We start from the raw sequence: 12592 nt of genomic DNA, 5'->3' as shown, positions 1-12592 counted from the left end.
TTTTTGGAGGTGGTGGTTCTCCCACCCCTTCTGGTTCCCCTCTTGAGGAGGGAGAGGAGCTTTGGCAGCATTCCTCTCCCAAGGAGAAGTGGTTTGATGCGTTCCAAGCAATATAAAAGGGCATTGAATCAATCTTGATTTAATCAGCTTTGCAGGTGACATCTAGAGACAACTGAGAGTCTGATTTTAATTGTCTTAATCATTAGATGCTCTTAGAAGGATTTGATATAGTTAATCCTTAATATTCAGTGCACTCCTTGTAGAATGAGATGCAAGCACACACTGAAGGCATATGGAGGTCAGACGCCCTCCTGCTCTCTCTGTCTGTAGCTCCTTGCAGAACAGCAGGGAAAGAAAATCTGCTTCCCACAGATGTTCAGCTTATGATGGTTTGAATATAATGAACCAAATCCTATTCAGCCGTGCTGGTGTAAGTCTGTAGTAACATCAGTATGCTTGCAGTTACACCCATTGGAGTAAGGGTGCAGCTTCAGGGCAGAATCTGCTCCTGCATGTTCTGCCTCGAACAATTGAACTAGTCCTGCAAGAGCAGATTAATCATTAGAGGCCTGAGCCAATATTCCTTGAAATCAAAGGAAAGATTCCCTTTGGCATAGATGGATTTGGGATGAGAATCCACAGGATTACAGGGGCATCAGACTGTTGCTACACGGTATTGGCTGTTGGTCGGATTTGCCCATCACGCACTGACCTTGCATGTGAGCATCCTCCTTGCAAGCAGTTAAATGGGTGAATTTGTCTCCACAAAAGCCTTAAAATATTTAGAATACAGAGATTTTGCTCTCTTTGTTTTGAGTCCAGTAGGACATTTATTTACTTTTTATAAAGATGCTAGAAAGTAATATCCCCTTAATTTATTTTTTATGCAGTAGTGAGGTCTGTAGGAAAACTCCCATGTATCACAATACTCACTATAAAATAATAAGAGCTGTCAAAATTGGGCTGTCTGTGACTTAAGCAACTCCATTCAGAACACAGTTGATGGTCTCTCCACTACAAAATGTGACTGTTTTCCAGCACAGTAAATGTGTGTCCTCTTGTGCTACGTCTGGGTCGTGGCTGGCCCAGAGGATGCAGCAGAGCGCTTTACTTGCATGGTCTTGTTTACAGAATTCTTTGTGAGAAAGGAAATATTTGTGCGTGGGGATTTTAAATGATTGCAGAGGAAGGCAGTGATGAACTTTGCCATGAGTACCTCTTAAAAACCAAACCTACACCAAGAATTCAGAAATTGCTTTGTGTGATCTAGCGTGCTGCCAGTGCTCTAATTTGCAGGGCAGCGTTACAGAGGAGTTAACTGCTGTACAGGAGTATTCCCAAGCTGCTTTATGCATTCCTACCAAGCACAAGCTGTAAGTCATTCTTGCTTTCTCTAATTATAAGCCTGCTCTGCACAGATGAAACCTCTCTGGTTAGACACTCCGAATGCTTCACCACCGCCTGTGAATCCTGGGGCTGCGAGGTAGGTCAGCGTTACCTGTGTTTTACACACAAGGCAACTTAGAGAACTAAATCTTGCCCCGTGTCATCCTGTGAGTCAGAGGTGAAAGTGGAACAGTTATCCTGGCCAGCAGGTTCTTCTGGCCTTTTGGCCTCCCGCTCCTGGCACCGGGAGCAGCAGCTTCCCTCTCTGACACTGCTTCCCGTAGTCCTTTTCATTGACTAAAGCGCTGCATCTGTGAACATTAGTGCATTTGTAATTTGGCTGAGGGTATGCAGTCATGGAGCATATAGGGCAAGCGTCTCGGTACTGCACTTGGGGTGTGCTTGTCTTATTTCACACTTAAACCTGTACGGTTGTTTAGGATTCACATCCCTGAAGATGACAGGAGCCTTATGTATTGCTGTATAACTTATTTCACAGAATTGCTTATTGCAGAATGTTATATTTGGATGTATTTGCTAAAAAAAACCTGCCAGAAATTAGAAGGGCTTGATGCAGACCTTGAACACAAAATTTTAGATAAGGATGGTATGATATTGAGAAAATCCTGACCCCAAAAAAGGGTTTGGAGACTTCATCCTCACTGGCTGACTAGTGCCCTGGCCAGGTGTGTTCGGAGGATAAAAGCATAAAACTGATCATCTGATGAAGTTTTGAAGCAGCAGCATAAGAGAGAGGGTCAGTTCACATGTGAATGTTTCTAACCAGTAAGATGTACTGGGATTGCGAGCGTACTGCGTGCTCAAGGGTAGTCAGGGTGCCTGGTGGGACCATGTACGGAGATTTTGTACAGCTCAACTAGTTAGCTCCCACAGCTTTGTCCATGATCTCTCACTTCACGTTATGGATCTTTTTTTTTAATCCCCCCCCCTGCTTCTCACTTTACCCACCGTCACCCCTGGAAGGGTATAACGTATCATTTCTGGTGATCACTGAGACTTACAGCTGTTGGGTTTGAGATATGATATGAACATACAGACCCACAGCAGGTAGCTCAGAGTGTTTAGGGTCAGATGTGGATCATGGTCATGTTTTTTCTCAAAAAATAAAAAAATTAGATGTCTGCTGCAAATAGGTGATTTGGATTTTCTGCAAATAGTGCCTGTTCATGTATGGCTCATTGCCTTTTGAATTGGATACTTAGCTGTTTAAGCCAGATATTTGGAATAAAGTAGATGACTCAGTGTTAATCTGCTCTCGAATATCTTTTTTATTAGATTAGGCAAAACAAAACCAGCCCAACAAACTCTGCATTCTGCGTAGCGTGGATCTGTGTACAATCAGTCTATTGTGTGACCTTCGCAGGAGATGTATAGTCTGCGTGATCTGCACATGGATGTATGGCTGCAAAAATAAATGGCTGATGAAGTAATGAATCAAAGCTGTGTTTCAGCACAGTGCAGCCCTAGGGTTGTGCGCAAGTTTGTTTGGCAATTAAGAGATGTTGGTCTTTACCTCTCCTACAGTTCCCCTGGGATCTTAGGAATGCTGCAGAAGGCCCCCAAAGTGTCCCTCTTTCAGGCAAGTTGGATGGGTGATTCAGAGAGATGGTATAATTGTATTGCTGTCATGTTTCTGTTGAGAAGGGAAAAAACCTACATACAAGATAGAAAGCATGGTGCTTGCCTTTCTGCTGGTACCATCCCAGTGGTTCAATTAACAGTGGCTTAACTCTCTGCTGTCTTCCAGGATAGCTGGTTATGCTGAAAACAAGCCTCTCAGCATGCTGATAAGGAGCTAACCATGTATCCTCCTTCATTATTACATGTCAGGTGTTACATTTTTGTACTTTTCCCTCAAGACTAGCTGCAGACAAGTCATGAGAAAGTACCTTGCACGGCTGCAGGCTGTTGAGCTCTTGCAAAGAGCAATCACCGTGAGGATTAGCCCAATGCCTGCCAGAGGGAAGCAGAGCAAAGTAATATCGGAAACTCGGAGAAAAGCTTGTGCTTGTACCTAGGAAACATTTAATGAGAAGTTGTTATCAGTCAAGAGAGAAAGAGTAGGGAAGATCTTACTGATGTGGTCTATTGCTGCATGTCTAGCCCTTCACATGGGGAAGACCTCCTGGGTGCCAGCGGAACACTTGCTGCCTGAGCTTGCAGCTTCCAGCTGCACCAATGCACCCCGGGCTTGAATTAAAGGATGCTTTAAGCTTGAGCTGGGGGCACGTGGGCCTCCAAAGTGCTGCTGGTCCTGAGCTGGTAGCACAGCAGGAGCACAGGTATGAGCGGCATGGCTCATCAGCTGTCACGCCAGGCAAAATGCTGCACTACAGTAGAGCTAATCTGACTTGAATGGGGTAACTAGATCATCTGAGCCCTGTGAGAATGTAAGAGAGGGTTATAATGCTTGTTGTACAGCTGGAGTAAGTACTATGCCCAAAGGCAGTCTATGCCAAAGTCAGAGTCGAACTAGGCTCTCTCCTGGTCATTTAACCTTCCTTTCCCCTGGATTGTTAAAGGTACGGCCACTCTGCTTGTGCATGGCTGCTCAGGTTATGTCCCGCGAGTAAATATCCCGAGTTACGCACACACAGCAGCTTCTCCTGCATCACGTTCCCTGTACAGGCTGTTGTTCTTGGAGCTGCTGATCCCCTGGTCTGGCTCCAGTCTGATCATAAAGTAATAATTATTCTCTTGATGGATCAAGCCACGCTATTTTTTGGTACCTTCTCTTATACATTTTATTGATAGTGAGCTAATTCCATCATTTCTGAGTGAATAAGTCAATGGCCTTTCTGCGTGTGCCTGCTTGAGCAATGTACTGCTTGGCCGCTCATCTCTTTCAGTTAGTGCCGTAGCTGGTCAGGAATGGCACCAGAGTCCATCCAAGTGGGTTTTATGTGGGAATGATGCCTGAGCAAAAATCCTACACTTAAAAAGGCTGTGAAATTTCAAAACCCTGCTGCTTGATTGCTTTTCTGGTGGAGAGAAAGCACTATGCTTTGCTTGGCTGCTCTTTACAATGTTTGGTACTCAAGATAAATTTCTCCAGTTCAGGAGGTGTCCTGAAGACTGCTCCTCTCTCTGTGCTAGTGCCAGTGCTCTGCCTGGGAAATCGTTTATAAATGTCTCATTAAAGACCTGTGTCTGCCTCCTTTTCTTTCTTTTTGTCATCGGATCAGCTCACTGAGAGCAGCTGTCTTCACTTCCGTAACAGCAGCCCCGAAACTACGCTTGTGCCTCACAAATTCCCACAGCCTAAGAAACCGTGGACAACTGTGCACGTATGTATGTGCCGGGGTTTGCAGACATGGCGGGTTTAGCCTGAGCTCGTTCCCAAGCTTTTCCCTGCTTCTTTGAAAAGACTCTAAGAAGTTAGCTTTGTGCTAGATTTATAAAGAAGCTGAACATATGGTGTGACTACAGCTATGCAACCGGAGAGCCGGAGACGCGTGTGAGTGCCTAGTGGTGATTCAAGGGGAGGTTGTGTTACGCGGTGCGTCGCTTGGGCTGCTGGAAGGAAGCTCACCGTGCGGGGTAGGAGCCATTCCTGTAAGGGTATCTCCCTCAGTTGGCGTTCTCGCTCTCAGGGCTGTCGCACGGGCGTATCCGTACTCGGCTACCCCAGGCTGCTTCCTAATGCTGCTTTCTGTCCTTAAGTCTTTTGGTAGTTGCAATGGTCTGGGCGAGGTAACCCCGTTTGGATAGGGGGCTGGGGGGACAGGACTTACTGAATCTTTACAGCTAAGGGCTTGTTTAAATGGAAAACTATATTCTCTAGTTAGAATAAGCTACGGTGAATAATGCTTCCATGCGGAATATTCTCTAGTTGAAGTGATTTTATTATTTATTTACGGAAGAATTAAGCCTGTATTATTCCGTAATACACCAGGGGTTACTTTAGCGTAGTCCTAGTTTTTCAAATGTGTCTGTGACTTATTTCTAGGGGCGGGGGTGGCACAAGCTGGGGAGGAAGGCATGGGTGCTCTGTTCTCTTTGTCAAACCTTAAACACCCTTAAAATTGTGGGATTTTTGTTTTCATTATTTTCTGGGAAAACAGGGTGCTGCTCCAGAGGTGTGATAGATGGGCCCTGTTTTCAGACTGGAAAATGTTGAACAGCATATTGAAACATGAACGTTGAAAGAATATACTTAAGGTTTTAAAAATAATAATTATGTAAAAATTAAGACTGTAATCTTGAGATGAATAGATCCATCCATATGCTGCAAGTTAATTATCCCTCAGTGAAAGAAACCTTGTGCATTTTCTACTAGTCACTTGCCTCCCTAGTGCCCTGTGCTGCCAAAACCTATCTGCTTTCCGTGTTTTGTTGAATACCATTGTTTATTTGAAAAACTTAAAATGGTCACACATAACATATATATCTTTGCTGTTTGTTTCTTTTAAGTATTATACTGGATCTGATCTAGCATAGCTGGTAAACCCCAGGGTCGTCCATCCCTCCTGTCTCCAGCGGGCACCAGGAATGCACGTCTCGCCTGTGGCAGAGCAGATTTCGTACCAGTCAGCCTCTTGAATGAGACCTTTATAAGAAAGCCTTTGTTCAGCACGTCTGTTTGAGGTTCAGTGCCCTTCCCAGCTGCCCTTGTGAAGACAAATATCTGCCTCAATGGGCATCTCCTTGCATTCAGTGCAAAGCAACTTCGCAGTGGTTCTCATTCGATTTTGCTTGCTCGTTCATAATTCTCATTCGCTTTCTTATTGTCCTCTTTTCCTGCCCTCCTCATTGCAGGTTTCTTTCTAGGTATGTCTCCTCTCTTCAAAGGAGCTAGAGCCAGTGATGCTGAAGTTGTATCGGATCTTAATGTCCACACCATGGGTGTTATTCCAGGGAACAGCAGGGGCAATAGATTTCCAGCGTGCCAGATGCAGAGCTCATCTCCGTGCCAAATTACAGCCCCAACTTTTCAGCTTTGAACTTGCAGAGCTTTCAGTCGTTGTTTCCAAGTCAGCCATAAATCTCTTGGGCTGCTTCCTCCCACAATGTGCTGCCAGGCATTCGGCTATCGCCTGCAAAGCATTGCTTTCTCTCGCAGTCACTTCTCCCCTCTCTATTTCTGCCTTATCCTGCAGCTTGAAAGGGCCATGATAAATCTTGCAGAAAACAGCTGCTTGGTTGCTGTGCTCGATAATTTGAATTTGGGTATGGCAGAGTGGGCTGGCTTTCACTTGATTGCCAACATCGTCATGTTTATGTAATCCAAGCTGCTTTGAGAAGCTCCAGTCCTTATGTGGGAACCTAGAAATTACATGTGGTGAGGTCTCACCATCACCGGCCGCTGTGAAGGCAGCAGGCAGCCAGCCCTTCTCCCATGGGAGACCGTGTCGGCCTGCGTGGCTGCTGCTGACGCTGCCGAGTGAAGCCCTGTCTCCCTGCCGCGCAGGTGGCCGCTCCTGGAGGTGCAGCAGGTTGTACCTCCTTGTCTCTTGCCTGGTAGACCAGCTATGGTAGTCAGTAGGGACTGAGGCTTGAGCCTTTGACAACAGATGCTCTGGACTGTCCTACTTCATTCCCTTCTCTGTAGGGAAAGCTCTAATCAGCTCTGCTCTCCATCGGTTAGTGAGTTTCTGTAGTGTTGTGCTTGGAGATGAAATGGTATTGCAGACCCAGAGAGGCTTACAGTAATTGCAGTGTAAAAGCAATGGGTAAAAAACACAGAGCCAGGAGCTGATAGGTACTTGGTCGTAAAGACAGCGCCCTGCTATTCTACACCTCCAGCTCGCACTGGAGAGCGGGGGTCTGTTGATGGGAAAGTATCATCCACCACAAATGTTTGGTGCCCTGAGTAGAGGCTGCAGCTTGAGCAGGGGCAGTGTCCGACGTCCCAGCCGAAGACCACATCCCCACCTCATCACCTGAGCGTTGAACCAAGCAGGGAGCCAGGCTGCTCTGATGCCTCTTTAGGCTCTTACCTAATCCTTGGGGCAGCAAAACCATACGTTATTCATTTTAGCTGGCACCCCTGTGGCCAGCAGTGGGGTTTTCCAGCTGACTAAATCTCTTGGCTTCAAATGGGCATTACAGTCCCCTGGTCATGGGACTGTCCTGAAGCCCTGCCCAGGCTGGGAGGGAGCAGAGCTGGTACCAAAGTTTTTTGACTAGTTAGTTTGGTCGCAGGGCTGTGCATTGAGAGATGCTCACGAGCTGCAAGGCATGCTGCCCTGTCACAGGTTAGTGACATCTACAGCGCGGGGCAGTGAGATGGGGATGTAGTGTCTTCAGGTCTCGTGACAGTGACACTTCTGCCAGGCTGGTGCAGCTTTTCTCGCTGGCTAGTGGATGAGAAGCTTGATTGCCATGGAGAGGGAACGCAGCCCAGGAATGGACAGGCAGTTCTGTGCTGCATGTCAGGCTGTCTTGTGATGTGGTAGGATTTGACAGTAAAAACCTCTGAAAATTAAAATGGAGAAGGAAAAAGACCTCTCCTAGGGGCACTTGAAAGCTCTCTTGTAGATGTCATGTGTTTTCTCATTTCTCCCTCCCTTCCTGGCATGAGACGCTACGCTGGTGTGTATCTTTTTTTTTTTTTCCTTTTTCCTTTTTTTTCCCCTTTCTTTTAAATCTAATGTGCCTCCATTTTATCAATTAACTGCCTGTCTCCTGATTCCCATGGCAACACACCAGGCTGTTGCATTTCTGATTCCTTTGGCAGTTGGGGTGCCTGGCATGTGTCTCGGGAGCAGTAAGATTACAAAAGGGTTCTGCAGGGAGTAGGAAATGCATGGGCAATACTCACTATGCACCGCTTCTCATGCTAAACTATTTTTCTCTTCCTCTCCCTCCTCCCCTTTAGAAACAAGTTTCCTTTCCCCTTTGTTTCAATTGCCTGGTGATAAGAAATGAGCAACTGAAGTGCGGTGGGAGGTCGAAAGATGTGGAGGGAGCGCGGGGATGCATGGTTTCGCTGGATGTGGATGGCACATCGGGGATCCTGCAAAGAAGGTTATTCCTGCTGACGCTGCAGAGCAAGTGCTCTGTCCCTCCTGCTTCAACTTTCAGAAGGGGGGGTTCTTGCTCCCGTACTGCATCAAGCTGTCTCTTCACCCCTTCCTACAGCAGATGTTTCCAAGAGCTGGAAGAGCCCATCCCCTGTTTGCAGAAGTCCTTGCGCTTCCAGGGATTTCGGACACGTGGCTTTCATTGACACAGTAATGAGAGCCGTGTGAACAGGCCGAAGCTTCAGTTAAAACCTTTAACTTCTCCAGCTCTTGGCTGAGAGGAATTTGTTTGGCTCCTGAAGTACTGGTGCCCTGTCAGTGTGGGGTACCCTGTCACTGTGGGCCCCTGAAACCGATGGGACGAGTTTGCAAAAAGGGCCCTAAGCACCAGGTCTGCCATGGGTATTATTAATGCATCATGCGTGGGCTTTAGGAAAGCTAAAGGGAAAATAGAGATTTAGAGTTGGATAAGATGTGCATTTAGCGGATGCTGTGTATGACTTTGATTTATAAGTTGTTGTTCAGCCCTGAGAGCTGTGACCTACAGGAAGACCATTTAAACTGAGAAGAATGAGCCGGCTAATGAACACAATAGGGTTATAAAGTTGGAAAGCCCAAATGGAAGAGTTCCTGCTTACTGCTTGTTGTGTCTTGGAGCCTGGTCCCGGAGGGAGGGAGGGAGGGAGGAGCTGCTGTCGCAGTCCTATCTAGCAAGCGAGGCTTGTGTTGGACAGAGCAGCCGAGGGAGATCTTCCTGTTCCAAGGAGGAAAGAGCTTTCCTCATCGCCGGCTTCCAGGTGAGCTGCTGAGTTAGATGCCTAATAGTGACATTCAAAGAGTTCCTGTGGCTTCTCGATCGGCATCACCAGATAACGACAGGGTTGGAGTAGGAAATAATCTACATTTTGTTGGGTTTGTTTCTCTTGTGTGACTCTGTTCTCAACTTCATACCTGAGATTTGTACCCTCACTTTGCTGTTAGTGAGTTTCTTGGAACTTGGTGCTTAACTGGGGAGTCTGACTAGAACAATAAGATTTTTCTTCTCCAGAAACAGCAAATCCAAACGACAGGGGCATAGACCAGCTCTGTAGGCGCCTGTAGGCTGGAGAAAGCTCAGGAATTCTGGGCGCTTGGGTGGCTTTCCTCTAAGCTGTAAGAGCTGCTTGGAGAGCGGGTAACTCCAGATGTTGGGTCTTGGAGAGCAGTGCTGTCAGCTGATGTCTGTTTTGGGCTACCCTAAGATACTCATGGGATCGAAGACAAGGTGCTCATCACTACCTTTTGCCTTCTGGAGGGCTGGTGGCTAGATACCTACCTGGGAGGATCAGAGCTTAGTCTACTCGAGCTGCTCTGGATGTTGTCTGGCTATCTAGTTAATGGGTCCATCAGACCTGAAGCCAAGAAGAATGGGTTTAGCTTGATCATAGGGACTCTTGGCTTCCCTGAAAACCTGGTACAGAAAAGCCTGTTAGCTGCACCGTAGGAAAATTGGTGGTTTAGTTATTAATTTATATGTGGGTAATGAAGGTCATATAAAATACCAAGTTTCTACAGTGTGGCCATAAGGAACTGCCAGAAGGTTCACCTTCTTCACTTAAATCCTATCTTTTTGAATCATTCACCTTTATGCTAAAGAATAATAATGCTTCTGACTGCACTGCTCTGCTCAGGAGCCTGCGATTAGACCGTTTCCCTGAGACGGTATAATTACTGTAGTTTGGCAGCCCTGCCTGTCGGACAGGAGTGTATAAAGTCCCGCTAAAATTTTGGCTTTATGGGGAACACAATGTTACAGCAAGAGTCCAATAAACTCTTCTCCCCCCCCCCCCACCCCCCCCCCGCCCCGTTCCAAGTCAGTTTTTGAAGGTGTTTGCCCTTGCAGTGAAATACGATGGGTCTAGACATGGTTTTAAATTCTGCTGCATTGTTTGTTCAGCCTTGGGCAGCCTTCCTGCCTTTCTTTGCTTAAGCTTCACTGCTGAAGGGTTTGCTTATGCCAGCCATGTTGCAGAGGTGTTTGTGAGAGCTAATGTAACCTGTATCTTGATCACTAACTAACAGCCCTCATAAAGACTGCTAGTGTGCTGAAACTCAGGCTCCAGCAAGACTAGAAAAACAGCTTTGATCCTTTGTGAATACAGATGCAGAGCCCCTCCAAACTTCTGCACTTACAGTTCCCTGTACAGTAGAGTTGAATTTGGCTATTCTGCTTGGCACATTGCATATGTCTGTCGCAAACGTGTCAGCGGCACGAGATCTGTGTGTTACGGCACTCGCCGAGCATGAAACCAGGATGTAAGTTGTGTTTCTAATTTAATTTTTTCTCATACCCATGAAAGGAGAGAGATACATATCACAGATGTTGTTGGTGATAAACCCCTGTAGCCATCTCTGATTATTAAACTGAAAGACTCTTTTAAAAATGTAACTTGTTGGTTCCTAATCTAACTGCTTTGCTGTCTTGTGCTATTAAACACCGAAATGAAAATGGTGGCCTTGTTTTCTGCTTATGGTTGTCTTTATGGTTCACATGGATGGAGCCCTGTTACCTTCCTCCTCCCCCCCTTTTATTTAAAGTCTTTTGTAAAGATCAAAAGCTCTAAGCATCCTTATAGTCATTTGTTTTTCAGTTTTTAAGGTGAAACTGGTTCTTGGATGTAATGCCATACCCCTAATGGAGCTCCTTTTGAGGTACTATCTTTTACAAGATTGAGAGTAACACAAGCTTGAAAGTCAGGCATTTGCCAAAAAAAAAAAAAAATTAGTTAATGAAGAACATGTGAGTTTGAGGAAGCTTTCAGAGCAGGGCCCAAATGCCAAGAGAAGGCAGCTCAGGGACTACGGCACATGCCTTTCTCCCAGGGAGCTGGCTGAGCTTTGCCGGGAGCGCTGCGGACTCAGTTGCTGCTAGCCTTCCCAGCGGGGAACAGTATTGATGGCGCTGCCCTTTCTGTGCCCATCGCAGGATGGGCCTCTTGAACATGCCCCGCGTGTTGTGCTGTGCGTGCCCCGTTTAGCTAACTTTCTCAAGAGTTGTTCCAGCTCCCGCCCACCAAGCCTAGTGAGCAAGTTGGAGGCGATTCTGTTCGTAAGAGGGGTTTGTATGATCATGCCTTACCTGTTGCTCTGTCCTAGTTCAGATCAGGTTCAGACCAGGCAGAGGTGCTGCTGTCCTCCAGGAGCCACAAACAAACTGGTGCAGTTGTGCCATAGAGATTTGTCAAGAGTGTTGACTCTGGAGTCTAATGAGAACCAAAGTGTCGATATTAATCCCTCTTACTACAGCTGGTTCAGCAGAAACTGTAGGTTCTTTATGCTAGTACTGAAGCACTGGTGCTCTCTTCTTTCCCCTGACATTAGACCTTTAGCAAAGCTTTTAAGTATCTTGGTTTGAGAGCTTTTATGTTCTTCAGGCTTTCTAGGAGCTGAGCCTGATCTGTCAGGCCCATTACTTCTGAAAGAGCTGTAGAAATGGCGCAGGCTGAGCAATAGTGATGGCTGGAGCTGAACAAGTTTCACAGTTCATTTCAGATAAAGACTCGAGTTTGACTTGTCTTTGCAGCTGCTTAGACTTTCTCTGTCAGCCTTGTCTGGTAGCAAATAAAAACTTCTTCCTGGGTGTGCTTTAGGCTTCTCTGGTTGGTGACACCCAGAAATTTCAGCTTAAAGTTTGGCTGAAGAGTCCAGGTAGCTTTCACTGAGCGTGGGATGTGTGGGACCAAGTCTCATGCACACCCCCTACACCAGCTGTGGGGGAGATGCAGACTTGGGACCTCAGTGCTACCAAGAGCTGAGGATGACTGAAGGACCACAGTATATGACTTGCTGGATCTTATTTTGCAAGCTTATTTCCTCATTCTCTTGTGTGGTTTCTCTTAGGGCTTTACTTAACCTCCTGCCTTAGCATTCAGAGTGTTTTAATGGAGTCCATATGTCCTTTTCTTTCGTTCCCCTGGGGCCTAGGCTGAAAGCCCGAAGTTTGTGATAGGCGTGTTTGACGCTGGGGTCACTGCTCACTCGTTTGCTGGGGTTGTCTTTGTTCCCCTTCAGACGCCAGTCACATCTGGCCAGTGCTGGGTACGCTGGAGGCGGGGAGTGGGACAGTGAATTTCCAGCATCACCCCCAGTTCTCCTTCTCCCAGCGCAGCAAAGCATTGCTGGAGGTCTGGCTTCGGCGTGACGGGCTGATGCCGGAATAAGAGCGTTCTTCACTGCAGGTT

General features: G+C 46.6%; 1 protein-coding gene and 1 long non-coding RNA gene across 3 annotated transcripts in view; both read left to right on the top strand.

Moving 5' to 3' along the window:
- CLIP2 (CAP-Gly domain containing linker protein 2) overlaps positions 1–12592 on the top strand; it is an 80744-nt gene that overhangs the window by 24691 nt on the left and 43461 nt on the right. The window lies entirely within an intron of this gene.
- On the top strand, positions 2930–9035 carry LOC140660875 (uncharacterized). Its single transcript, XR_012045519.1, has 3 exons — positions 2930–2986; positions 4593–4694; positions 8228–9035. It is a non-coding gene; the product is annotated as an uncharacterized lncRNA (long non-coding RNA).

Source organism: Ciconia boyciana, chromosome 17 (genome assembly GCF_034638445.1).
Source record: "Ciconia boyciana chromosome 17, ASM3463844v1, whole genome shotgun sequence".
Lineage (NCBI taxonomy): Eukaryota > Metazoa > Chordata > Aves > Ciconiiformes > Ciconiidae > Ciconia > Ciconia boyciana.
The sequence above is the reverse complement of the archived record's forward strand: the minus strand, read 5'-3'. Positions and strand labels throughout refer to the sequence as shown.